The sequence below is a fragment of the Lepidochelys kempii genome, chromosome 8 (genome assembly GCF_965140285.1).
Source record: "Lepidochelys kempii isolate rLepKem1 chromosome 8, rLepKem1.hap1, whole genome shotgun sequence".
Classification (NCBI taxonomy): Eukaryota; Metazoa; Chordata; order Testudines; family Cheloniidae; genus Lepidochelys; species Lepidochelys kempii.
Window position 1 is genome coordinate 21,287,822 of NC_136387.1, and position 13,846 is coordinate 21,301,667.

At 46.2% G+C, this 13,846-nt stretch overlaps 1 protein-coding gene across 4 annotated transcripts in view; it reads right to left on the reverse strand.

Moving 5' to 3' along the window:
- STK10 (serine/threonine kinase 10) overlaps positions 1 to 13,846 on the reverse strand; it is a 71,571-nt gene that overhangs the window by 35,580 nt on the left and 22,145 nt on the right. Inside the window, exon 2 of one of the 4 annotated variants that reach the window (XM_073355808.2) lies at positions 11,556 to 11,694. The exons of the other annotated variants lie outside the window; for them this stretch is intronic. The gene's annotated coding sequence lies outside the window, so the exon portion shown is untranslated. The remainder of the gene's footprint in view (positions 1 to 11,555; positions 11,695 to 13,846) is intronic. 4 annotated transcript variants of the gene reach the window in all.

Sequence of the window (13,846 nt, forward strand, 5' to 3'; positions counted from 1 at the left end):
AGAGGAAATTTAGCCTCAACAATAGCTTTTTTTCCCCTTTTCATTCAAGTTGTTAAAGCAGTCACAAATCTCCTGGGTTACACTCTTCAGTCTTTGGTTAACACTTTGTATGCTGTAAATGCAGCACCACCCAACTACATGCTGTGTTTGTATGTTTTCATCACAGAGGGACCCAAGAGACAAAAAAGACAGACTGCTGACAATATACTGTTAATGTCATCAGAAATCACAAGGACCACTGATACAACAGAGAGTTTAGAGAGATCTCTTTACTGAAAGTGCAACAAGCAGTCTCTTGTCTAGCCCTGGCACCAGATACTATGATGGGGGCTTTACCCCCACCACCACCTTTACCCCCAAATTACTTACACACATTCGCACAGCAAGGAGAGTATTTCAGACTCTTGTAGCCACTACAGATGTTGATAGGTTGCAGACAACTGCACAGACCTGAGTAGGACGTTGGAGTGAAGTACCTGCAACACTGATCTAGTTTTCAGTTTAATGGGAAGTCCTGCACCAAAGGGGTTAATTTTGTCCCCCAGAATCAAGCACATGGGCACAACCTACCTTTTTTATGATCACAAGGGCGAATAGACTCACCAGAATCCCGCAACAATAGTTAACTTGGGCACCTGTTAAGTGGGAGATCCTATCTCTGTCGCATGTTGGTGCCAAGCAAGAGCCCTCCCACGCCCTCTCCTGTGCACTTGGAAAGCTTCAGGGAAGCAGCAGGAAGGGGATTTTAAGAGGATCCAAAGAATCCACACGCCTTCCAAGTTTTTTCAAACCGCCGCAGAGCACCTGTCCCTCCCCTTGCTCTTTGCGCAGCCAGCCAGCAGCTGTATTTATGCAGAAAGGGCCACAGGAGGGACACATTTCCCATATGGTAAAAGTAAAGCTTATCACCCTACTGCATCACCCTCACCCCCCCAAAAAAGTGCACATTTAAATGTCAGGAGCACTTCTGACTCAATGATTATAGAGCTCGTGCTGTGTTACAGATTTGCTCCTTTGCAGAAAAAGTAACTCTCTCAATATGTAAAGAAGGAATGGTGTATTGGACCACCTGGGCTTTCACTCTGGTTACAGCCCCATTAGGACTCTTCAGATTTGGTAACAAAGAAGCCAGAACAATCCTCATTCCCCAAGCCTGCAATAAGTGAACACACCCAATTTTCCAGCAAAGCTGATGAGCACACAAAGCCCAGTAACTTGCCCATGCTCGCACATTTCCAGGAGCTACTCAAATCTTTAATATAGGGCCTCTGATTCCTAGGGGTTTGCTGAAGTCACGCTAGTGCTCTGAAAAACAGACACTCACAGAGGACAAGTGTCGCTTTCTGCCTTTACCACTGCTTCTACTAGAAGCTACAGTTCATTGGTGCCCTGTCACAAAAACATTTTAAAAATGTTCTGCTCCCATCAAGTCACGGTTGAGGCCAAGCGCTCCCCAAAACAATGTCACAGCTAAGAATGAAGAGTAAACCGTGTTTTTTCTCACCCACCAGCCACTGCATTTGCCCATGCAGAATGGGTGTGGAACAAATTTGATGGAAGAAGTTGGGGGAGGAGAGGAAGCCTGCCAAAGGGTTTACAATGAAGAGACCCAAACCTGCAAGTCATCAGATTCTTGCATGGTTTCTGGTTTCAGATGAACTTCCTTTCTCTTTCACAGAGCTTCCATCATCCAACACAGAGTAGGAAGTAAGCTTCTTTATAAATGGTTTCAATCTTCCTGAAGCAAATTTAGGGAGCTCATTCAGCTCAAGCATAACTGTTTTTTCTAGGATATGTTTAAACTCAGGTATGTAGCTTCTCGCTTTTTAAAAAAAGTTTGCACTTATTTTGCCTATACACTGAAAGTTCACATGGTGAGGAGCAGCTGATGTCTCTGAACTATCACTAGTAGTTGTAATTAAAGTTGGATTAAATGAGCAAGATCTGCCTCTCAATTAAGCCCACTCCTTGAGCATCTAAGAGGCATGAAGGGTCACATAAGCCTATGGACTGAGCACCTGTGGTCTCCAGGTCAAGGATGAGCCATGGTGGTCATTCAAGACTAAGCGGGGAGCCCAGAATCAATAGAAAAGTTTCTGCCCTGCTATGATGCTGCAGAGATATTATCTTTGTGGCTGAACATTAAGCAGACTATTGCTTCTTAACAGCAACGCTGCTCTGGAGTGTCAAGGCTGCTATTAGATAGTACAAACTATGCTAGGCAAAGTGACAGCAGCCTTTAAAAGTTCCAGGTCAGCTCCCTTCATTTAAGCATTTATTATTGAGCAGTTCACAACTCCTGGGTGCTGGATTGTGTACACCCCCAGGCATGAATTCTCCTCATCCCCAGCCACACGGTTACAAGCAGCAGTAACTTCCTCTGCAGAATTGTGCTGAGGTTTTTAACCTTTACCGCTATCAGCGGGCTGCTTTTCGACTACAACAAAAACAATAAGCAGCAGCATCCTGCAGCTGTGTGTGCTGCGTGGAGCGGGGTTTGAAGCAGACGTCGTCTGTGCCTCTGTGCCACAGGAACCTTTCAGTGTGGCATTCCCACATTCTTTGCTATACTACTGCCAGGCCTACGTGGGAAGCTTACCATCTCCCCTCATCACATAAGCTGAAAGTGCTCTGGGCACCATCCCTTCACCTTAGTCATGTGACACTATCCAACTCTCATTTATCTGGAAGGCTGGAAAGTGCCAGCATTCCAAGGGTTAATTTCTAGGGAAAGGGGAAACCACTTGATGATGGTGGGGGGGGGGAAGAGGGGGAAGGTGACAGTGCAGTGCAGAGAATCATCTGGTGCTGCTGGCTGCAGATTCACTACCCCAGTATAGAATGTTTACAGCCTTCTAAGTAAACACACAGATGCTGCCTATGGTGGTGATGGGAGAGATGCGAGGCCCATGTTCTCCGTCTCATTTACAAGCGCCTGCTGTTAAAGCTAGGAACTGCCCTATGTGCTGCAGCACGTGATTCATCTTCATTTACACCTATACAGAAATTAGGCTAAATTAATCATATACTTTCCGCCTTCCCCCTTTCTAAGAACTCCCACTAAGCCTGCACCGAACTCAGTAGCTAGTTATGTCTTGTTTTAAGGCTAGTTCCCACGTCATTTTTCCCCTCTCCCAGCCCAACCTGGGCCAGTGTTAATATTTTTCACGCTGGAGCAGCTATCCTTTAGGAGACCACGTTGCCACTGCAGATCTGGACTAAAAAACAAAAGGAAACCGAGTAGCGGGAATGGTGAATGGCAGGGAAGAGGAAGAGACAGACACTCGTGATGACAAAAAGAGTGAATGTTTGTCTCGTGACCTCCAGCTCAGTGGCTGTATCTCGGCCTGGAAGGCATTCACCCGTATTTCCTGTTGTGCCTTGAAAATCAGCAACCACTGATCTTTACAGCCAGATGGAGTGATCCATCTGTTTGAGCAGCAACAATCCTGGCAGGTGTGTATAGGGGGAGAGGATAAAGAGATGATCTATTTCTCCAGCCCTGCAGGGAGTTTACCCACACTCCCTTACCAAGTCTGCTTGAATCCACAAGACTGTTTAATTACAGGCCGGGGCAGTATTTCCACAACAGTATGGCTGCCGCCTCAGCCCAGAAGCAGCAGAGAATAGAAGATCCTTCTCGCCTGCACAGTTCACTGAAGTAAAGCGGATTTGAAGAGGGGAGGGGGAAGGAGGGAAGAGTCAGGAGCACATGGTACTGAGGTGCATTAGTAGCAAAATGTGTTCAGTGTTGTAGATCTCAACAAGAGCTGAGGTTTCCTGGCATATATCACACCCGCTTACTGGAAATGCGGGAGCAACACAGCAAATAGCAGCAAGCCCTGTGATTCACAGACCTCTATTATGCAGTGCTGAGTTAGTCAAGCCTGAATAAGGAACCCCGATTCAGCACATATGCTTTACAGCAGGACAAAAAGGGAGATGGGGTTCTCTCGGGAGTCCAAGATAAGGGGGCCCAGACTACCTCCAAAGTTTTTGGTGTCACAGGGGAAAACAGATAACCGAACCCTAGATTAGAGAGAGCATGATGGGGGATGAAGGATCAGAAGAATGGTCAACAGGGATTTCCACCTACTAAATAAAAAAAGCCTTTTGGATTCCACTAAGTGTCAGGAATGACGCTGACAGAACATCCTCTTCCTGTTCTGCTGCTTGGGAGAGATTCTTCCCGTGAACAAATTCAGAAGGGCGGGGGGGGCCTTGGAGCTCTGCTTTCAAGTGTTGAGACACAAAGTACAGTTCTGCTCTGAAAAGCAGCTTCCTGGGTGCACGTGTCAGCATCCTCTCTGCCAACATCAGCCACTAACATCTTCACCCCTTTACACATATTAGCAAGGCAGAGCCAGCACCGCTGAGCGAGAGCAGGATTCCCCTCCTCCTTGTGTACATCAAGCTGATTAATGCAATTTAGTAAAGAATTATACCCAGGCAGCCCACTGAAAGCACAGGGTCCTCAGCAACATCTGTAATCCCTTATTACAGTAATGATATTGTAGAAGTAAAGAACCCAGCTTGACTCTCAGAGTCCAGGCTGCATTTGCAGGGATGGTGGTGAGAACATTTTCACTTACAAAACTGAGCACATGTTTTGAAAAACAAGAGACAAGAAAACTCCACAAGACCAATGTTATGTGGCATCATTTTTCCGACTGCAACCTCTAAGCAACGTGAGGGCAGGGTCTGCTTTAATGGTAAAGAGACAGTCCAGGTCCTCCTTCCACTATAAGGAGGTGGAAAGCAGGAGGACTAATAATACACCAGGGAAAACACTCTTAAGCAGTGTCAGTTTGGGTGAAAACCACGAGTCTTGTTCTGTTGATTAAATTTCAACAGCCCAGTGGCATTAGGTAACACCCGGTTGGTTGCCTTGGTAATAATCATCCCCATCATGGGTGAAGTCCTTCCATTTTCATTTCTAACAATGGAGTTCCTCTGATTGTACCATCTGTGATTAACAGAAAGTCACCCCGCTAGCTTCAGAGGGGAGAAAAAAAAGAAAAAAAAAAAAGAGAAACAGATTCAGGGTGATAAAAGCCATTCAATCCCTGTAAACAAGTCCCCATCTATATCTCAAAAGAGGACTGGAGCTCTCTGGCACTGCACTTAAACTATGGAGAAAAAGAAAGCAAGTGCAAAAGATTTCAGCTGCAAACCTGGCACCACCCTTCCTCTATTAAAAAAAGTCATGGCCTTTGGTCCATTCCTTCTCCCCTCCGCCCAGTCATCCTGCAATGCAAACATTTCAGACCAGTGTCCCCGACACACTCTGGGTGCAGCAAGCATTCCCCTCCCACTCTCCCCAGCTATACATAAAGCTGGAGGAATTCACCTTTACAACAGTATCCTCTATGTGAACTATCCCAACCCACTGAAAACATTTCCTGCCTTAGGTGCAGGACAGAATCTCCCTTCATAGCACCCAGCCCAGGAAAGGATCACGTTTCCTGGCAAGCTCTTTACACAGAAAATGCTGGCATCCTTTCACCACTTTACCAAAGTGACTCGAGGTATTCGTGTTGGCAGTGGCAGAAGGTGTGGTTCAGAGGCAGACCACTCTCCAGCAGGCTGTTGCCCGAGGGGACACCATACTAACTCTCCCCTCCAGACTCTGCACAGACACAAATTAACATCTTTCCTTAACCCATCCATGATGCTCTTTCAGCATCCATTGACAGAGGCTGGGAGGCACTGGAGTGATGGGAAACAGGTTGGTCTCCAATCAAGGAGAGGTCAGGCCATCTCTAGGAAGGGGTGGAGTGGGGGCGGGGCTGGGCTGGGGGGCAGAGGGGTGGGGTCGAGCACCTATGGGAAAGAGGGGAAGTCGGTGCCTATGGTGTGTGCGCGCATGCCCCCCCCCCCACATATTAGTGGGCAGCATTTCATGATGGGGCCTGGGGGTGCAGAAATTTAAATTTCTGTGGAAAGAAAGCACTCGCCATTGATAAAATGAGAGGGCAAAAGTAATGTTCGCATTGTGATACAGAACAAGCAGACTGAAGGAAGCAGACAGCCTGCCTTCCTCTTGGCCTATCTGGCAGAGCAGTGGTTCTTAAACTTCATTGCACTGCAACCCCTTTCTGACAGGAACAATTACTACATGACCCTAGGAGGGGGACCGAAGCCTGAGCCATCGCAAGCCCTGCCGCCCTGGGTGGGGGGGCCAAAGCCAAAGAGCTTCAGCCTCAGGCCAGAGGCCTGTAACCTACCTGAGCCCTGTCTCCCAAGACTGAAGCCCAGGGTGATAGGGCTCAGGCTTCAGCCCTGGGCCCCAGCAAGTCTACCGCCAGCCCTGGTGACTGCATTAAAATGGGGTTGCGACCCACAGTTTGAGAACCTCTGTGGCAGACGCAGAATTATGAAGCTGGGCAGTTCTGCCAGCTGCCAGAGGAGACACTCCATTTGCCTCAAACTCACCCATCTTAGGATTGTTAATAACGCAAGAGAACATCTTTTCCCCCTGCACACTGACCAAAAGCTAGTCTGCTTCACACTGCTACAAGTTACACCCCAAACTTTATTCAGAATTAACTTTCCTCTTTTTCCAAAACACCTGAACTATCTTCTTCAGGAACATAGGAGAGCATAGAATACTAAGTTGTCGGGTTTTAGTTTTAGTAACTACTGCTCACATAAACTGGCCTCAAATTTGATTGAATCCACTCTGTTTTTTTGTTTTGTTTTATTTTTAATCACATAAGCATTGTTTTCATCACTGAAAGTCAGTTTCGACTTTGTTACAAAGTCCAGGGGATCTCCCTGGTACCTTAAGCCACATTCCTTCCCTCAATAAAAAAAAAAGAGAGTCTGAAGTCCAAGGGTTAAACTCCCATCAGAAGGCGAATGAACAGATAGAACAACACATTCCTGCACCTACTTAGCTTGGCACCTTCATTGGTACTCTCCTGTTAGCTGCTTTCCTAATGCATGCAGAGGGCTGGAAGAGAGGGGTGCCATTTCCACTGCCTTCAGGCTCTAAATCTGGCCTCATATGATGCTCGTGAGCTGTTGGCGAACCGTCTGGCACATTGAACAAGACAGAATGTTCTTCTAAGAGAGATGCTATAGCTCACCAGTAAGTTCCCAAGCAAGAATGTATGGCCTGTTTTATGCAGGAAGTCAGACTAAATGACCATAATGCTCCCTTTTGGGCTTAACAGCTATGAATTTGCTTACATAGCCCCATGCCCCAGCAGGATCTGCTCCAAATGGCACAGGGGTTGAGAGAGTCTTTCATGAACTCTATTTCATAGAATTCTGCAAGGTCAGCATCACACCCACGCAGAAGTGCACGAAGGGCCAACGAACAATCAGCATCCACTTCACCCCATCAGCTGCACCCTCCCTCCTCGGCAGCAACAGGCCCTCGTGCATACTAGAGATCTCTGGTTATGCCATAAAATAATAGAGAAACCCTCATTGCTAATACAGTAAAAACCCAAATGTCAACAGCTTGTCTGACATGGCAAATATTCTGTAGGTGGAAATGAAATAATTAGCTCTCTGTAAGACAGGCAGCTACAAGCTTGCCAATATTCTTTATGAGAAAAGGGCACTATTTACCAGGGACTTGAAGTATAATAGATCATTTTCCTGGAACAAAATAACCTCCAAGGAGAAATATTTGGAATAAAAAAGATCAATCCCCATCAGCAGGGGACGAGGCAGCAAGACAATAGGTGAAAAAAACCCCACACTTATTTTTGGACTTCACAATGGATAGCTTCATCTATAACGAAGCATGAAGACAATAATAATCATACCACCACCACCAAACTCTCATATAGTACTTTTCATCTGTAGATCTCAACGTGGTTAGCATCGTTATCTGCATTTTCACAGATGGGGAAATTGAGGCACAGCGAGGGGAAGTGAATTGCCCAAGGTCATGCAGCAGGTCAATGACAGAGCCAGGAATGGAACCCATCTCTCCTGATTCCCAGTCTGGTGCCATATTCACACTGCCAACATTCCCATGTTGGATGTATGTTGAAATGCAGAGTTCCTGAGAGGCTGGAATGGAGCTTGGTAACAGTCTTTTCACTGCTAAGTAACCACTTCAACCATACTCCATGCTGGCAGCAGCCCACAGTCATCACCACATGAAGGTACCCTCCAAAATAAATTTGTTGTCCCAGTCCCATTCTTTGTGGCTACATCACAGAACCACCATCACAACAGCACCCTGTTGGCTGTCTCAGCAGAGAGGCTAAAGAATAAGTGGGTCATAAAGCGATGCTGTGAACAATGCTATCACAGCAGTCTCATTATTACCTTGTGTTCCCATCTGCTGTATCCACCGGATGAGCTGCAGACTTAGGCTTGGTCTACACTACAGAGTTAGGTCGACCTAACTATGCCAGTGTCTACACTACAGCCTTGCTCCCGCCAATGTATGTGCCCTACTACACCCGCATAGTAACTCCACGAGAGGCACAGGGCTTATGTCAGTGTAGTAAGGGCAAGGCAGTGTCTGTGTTTACAATGTATTCCTTACATTGGCTGTTGGCTAGAGCCGTGAAATTGACAAGAAAGCCTGGCTCCTCAGCTGGGCCTCCGCTGGGAGCGGAGCTGTCCCGCAGGCTCCTGGCTTGGGCTGCCCCTTGGGTTCCCTGCTCCCCACTGGGAGCATGGCAGCCAACTGGACTCCAGGTGCAGATCTCCCCGCCAGAGGCGAGAAGCCCTGGGTGGTCCCCCCTCCCAGCAGGGACTGAGAGCTGGAAAGCAGCTGAGCTCCTGGGGGGGAGCTGTGCAGAGCTGAGACCCTGGCTCTCAGCCCCTCCCACTGGAAGTGTTTCTGGTAAGCATGCACACCACCGATAGAAGTGCGGGCACCAGCCACTGTAGTAATTACTACTGTGGTTATAAGTAAACCCAACATAGGTTGACTTAGATTGTAATGTAGACACGCCCTCAGACGACGCTCTTCATGGCAAAGGCCATCTGTATTATACATCTGCACAGTACCTAGCACAAGGAGGCTGGGGTCTTTAGGTGCTAGCACAAATACAAATAACCAATCCTGCTCCCCTCTGCACTGCAAGATGGGCCCTGAATCAGGGGGCGCTGAAACACACTGGCAGAGGGAGACATTGGCAGCACCTTGCATTGCTGCTCTTGGGTGCAGACAGGCCTTTAACCTCAAAGGCACCTTCCAAAAACATTATTTCCCCTTAAATAAACAAACGTTTAAAACGCTATTTTGAGTATCTGAGCACAACTGCTAGTCTGTGCTCTGTCACCTGGTTTAGTAACCAGGGAAAGCTCCCTTCTTTGCATTGTCGGGATTAAATAAAGTCCTTCTAGCTGTGCAAGCCACTAAAGCACAGATCCATATCCCAGGTACTCCTCTGAGTCAGACTCACATTCTGAAGTAGCAGAACACTTTCTTGAACTAATGACAGAGCTGGGGAGGGACATTCCCATTCGAGTTCAAAACCAAGCACAACACAGGTTGAAACACTTCCAATCTAATCAAATGGGTGCAAAAGGCAAAGACAAGTGCATTCCCCCGGTAAGCCATAGTTATTTTCTTTGGACATCACAGGAAGTTTAACTTCCGGCCCACTGGCGTTTCCACTTTCTGACCTGTCAGTTTGATTACTCTCATTACTCAGCTTCCCCATGGGAAGAATAGTTCAAAAATACAAGCAGGCAACAGATTCCACTCACCGCTCTGGAGTCAGATGGAGCACGCCTATGGCTACTAGGAGCTCCCATCTTTGTGACGGGATGGGTCACTTATGTCACCTCACGCCAGGGGCATGAGAACTGCAGTATCCTGTTTTCAAAGGAACAAAGCTGCATGGCTCCACTTTGTATTGAGGTCATCACAGGGAGGATTAAAGGCAAAGCCTGACGGGTTTTTCATGAGTCTCCCCCTTCCATCTGAGTGGCCAATCCCAGTAATTAGTGTGTTTGAGATTGTGCTCTGGCCATTAAGTGCCCAACTGCAGAGTTTGCTGCTGTGGTACTTATCCCGCTGCTCGATGCAGACCAGAGGCAGACTGGTACAGAGAAACCACCTCTCCCCCTTTGCTGTGCCCTAAGAGCTGAGCTAACATGCTTGGTCTGAACACCTGGGACAAAGCCTTCACTGTTAGAGGGTTCTCAACTGGAATTTGCTTCCCACACTGATCTGATATGGCTTGAGTTGGCTGGCCTTCAAGGAATGGTTTAAAGGTCCCTCCACTCACGCTTTTACCTGACAGGATGAGGACTGAAGATTTAATAGCTAAACACTCAGGAGGAGCCTGTCAATTTCAGTTAAGATTCACCAATTTGAACAGACCAAGGTTTGTGTCTAGAAGGTGGTGGGTGTGTTTTTAAAGGAATCACAGTTTAAGATTAGCTGAATTACATCAAGCACACGTTTCCTAACATTTTACTGACACGATAGAGTAAAACTGAATTTTAAAAATTTTACTTAGTTATGATACTGGCTATTCACTTTTTGCACATATCTATCAGCATTTCACAGTGGAGAGCCACTAGTTGGTTTCCCTTTTGTTTCTAGTCAGCTTTGAGCTTTAGATTCTCCTAAGCAATCACAGTGCTAGGATGCTTGGGTTGGAAACACAGCAGGGAAAATGTTTATTTGTATTTCTTAATTGTTTTTATGGAATAGTTTTTAAGTCAATGGAAATATTTCCATGGCTTTCAAGGCTTTGTAAAAGCACTTTTAAAAAAGAAAAAGAAAAAAGAAACCTTCAAGTTGAGTCCAGAGAGGAACGCTGCAATTTATCACTCATCACAGGATGGGCTCTCAGTTTGGTTTTGAATCACTGTAATACTCCCACCTGGAAGCACCTTCATTAATATCAATTTATGTGCAAAATTTATGTCCTTAGCATTTCATTTAATAAAATCAGTGATGGTGCAGGCAGGGGGTAACATGGTGAGATGGGATGGAGGTAAATCCTATCTATAGCTCCCTCAAATTTATGGGTAATGAAATTAAGTTCCCAGGCTAGTCTTCTGAAAGTGTTGTGCAGGTTTCCTTTGAGGACTGACAGGTCAGATATAGAGGGATCGCTTTGTGAAAACAGGTCATAGGGTGTTTTTATGAACTCACACAGGAAAATGATAAAACAAAAACAAAAAAACACACATCTCTCCGGTACAATAAAAACTGACATTCACTAGATGACCTAGATAAGGCAGAATCACCCCACCTCAAAGATAAATATTCCTGCTGCACCTGTAACTTTAAGTTTGTCAGTACCTTGGAATGTACGACTTTCTGGTCATATACCAGGTGTGGTAACAAGCATTAGAAGAGGGGACTGGAAGACTCAGTGGAACAGTGAGCCTGTGGTAGCAAAATAGTATAAATTGTCATGGCTCTACTGATTTCAACACCAGCTGAGGATAAGCCCCCAGGTCTTGGGAATTTCACACTGAGCAAAAAGCCAATCACTCGTTTAAGCAACCTGCAGGAGCCAGTTTGTGCTACTCTCTTCCAGTCCTCAGAGGGAGCTACTTGGATGTCAGAGTCCAAACAGAAAAGGAGTACTTGTGGCACCTTAGAGACTAACCAATTTATTTGAGCATAAGCTTTCGTGAGCTACAGCTCACTTCATCGCATGCCATCCGATGGTCCAGGGACATCTACATCGAACACATCACCGGCCACCGACAGTACCAGGTGTGAGCCACAACGACATCGTGCATCAACTATGAGAAAGGGACAGAGATACTTTTTCCATTGGACCATAATGAACTGGAACCATAAACTCACTGAACATTAAATCTCACCAAATGAGGATAAATCCATCCTCATCATCGTATCCATTCATTGTACTCCACACCTGAACATAGCCATTATATGAACAACATACCCTCATATCCCAATGTCTGTACTTTGACCCGTTAACCTTTTATCCCCAATCGGGGATATTGCATATTATGTATTCCTTACACCACCCAATACTAAACCGAACTTCGCACCCCTTGATAATCTGTACCTTATTCCCTGATAACCAGAAACTTCTATGCTTAAACTCTGTACCGGTTTTAACATATTAATAAAATTATTAAATTGGTCTCAGGAAAAAGCCTATTTACATGATAATGGGGGTTTCCTTTAGTAACCCACAGTTTATAGCAAAGCAGTAAAAGTATCCCACCCACAACTTACTTCAATTAGAACTTCACACCTTATGGAAGAGCTTTGTAGACATTAATAGGGGTTAAAGCAATAGGGTTTTATACAAATTACCCTAAAAACCTATTGATTTAACTTCGGTTTTTCAACCCACCTGGAAAATTCTATAGCTGGGAGATATGAATGATCCTCTATCCATCCTATAGAATGGTCCAAGAAACCTATAGGGTTCAAGCCTGGTTTTACTGAAAAAAATCAATGGAAAAACTCCCACTTACTTCAGCTGGCCCAGGATTTCACACAGAGAGGTTCTAATTCTGTATTAAGTTCACAGGACTTTTCTTTTCAGGATGCCAAAGGGATATATTTGTTACTGTTAAAACAGACTGTCAAGCTGTAAGCCAGACTCCCTCTCTGCAGGTCAAAAGTCAGGTGCTCCGAATAAAGGCTGGTGGAGAAAACATCAGTCCAAGAGAAATTCCACTCCCCCCCCCAAAGGATTTTTTATTCCCCCCCTCCTGCCCTCCCAAAAGAGAACACACACTTAAACAGGTGGAGACATCTGAAAGTAGGAGACTGCAAGCTCCTCTGGCCCAGGGCCATTCCTTATCTGCTCTAAGCATGTCTACAGCTCCTAACGCATGCAGTGTCTAGAAGTCAATAAGCAATGAGGAAGACAGAGCATCCAACAGCTGCTATAGTCTCTCTCCAAGAAGAGAAATGTCAGTAGTGCTGATGCCAAGCATTCAAAAATCATGAGGCCTGGGCCCCAAAGAGTTGTGAGTTTATTTTTAACAATAGATATTGCGGGCAGGTGGGGGGATTGTCTTCAGGTTCCTGAGCCCATAGGCTGCACTCAGGTCACGTTTGCAAGCTTTTCTCCCCAACCACAAGGGCTATAAACTTGCTTTTATTTGCACGAGGGTCTCCACCTTGGTTTAGAGCCCCAGTTCCAGCAGCTGGGCTTTAAGAAAAGCACACCAAACATCACCAGGCTCGCGATAAAAGTCATGGGAGGTGGCAACACTGCAATTATGGGAGCTTCTTGGGGCGGTTTATAAGTAACACAAGCTTGCTTAGCCCTTGCCCAGAGCAGAAGAAAGTGGGGTGAGTCAGTAACTACTGGCACGGTGCATGGAGCACAGCATCACGGTGATGTATTATAACTTAAAATCCCTCATACAGAATGCTGTAATGAGGCCAGCTCCATCCCATAAAGCTCACTGTGGTTTCCAAACTCAGCACTGCTTTCACCTGTGGCCTGCAGCAGGCTTTCACGCTCCCACTCGAGAATGCAGGGGTTTCTTTTCACTCAACTTTGTATAGCTCAGGGGTTGCCAGGGACCAAAATGAGGGTGAATAGTTATTTTAAATGAACCAGGGTCGGGAGCATTTTATACACCTTCCACCGTGCAGAAGTTAGCTCCACAAACACTGCCCTTAGTGGCCTACCAAAACCTGGGAACGGCAAGGGCAGTGACAGGGGCTCCCAGCAACACTGAAAGCAGATGCTGCTGAATCCCAGGTTTCTTCACGTCTTTTCTTTATTAATTCAGGAGCACTTGCTCTATCCACTCAGTTACCTGCTCGAAGCTGGGGCCAGCACTGGAACATGGACTTCAGTCCATTGAGACTTCAGTGTCTGCGTCACGCAGGCTGCAGCTATAACCTATGCACCTTCTCGAGACAGACAGACAGACACACACAAAACGGGTCCGCTCT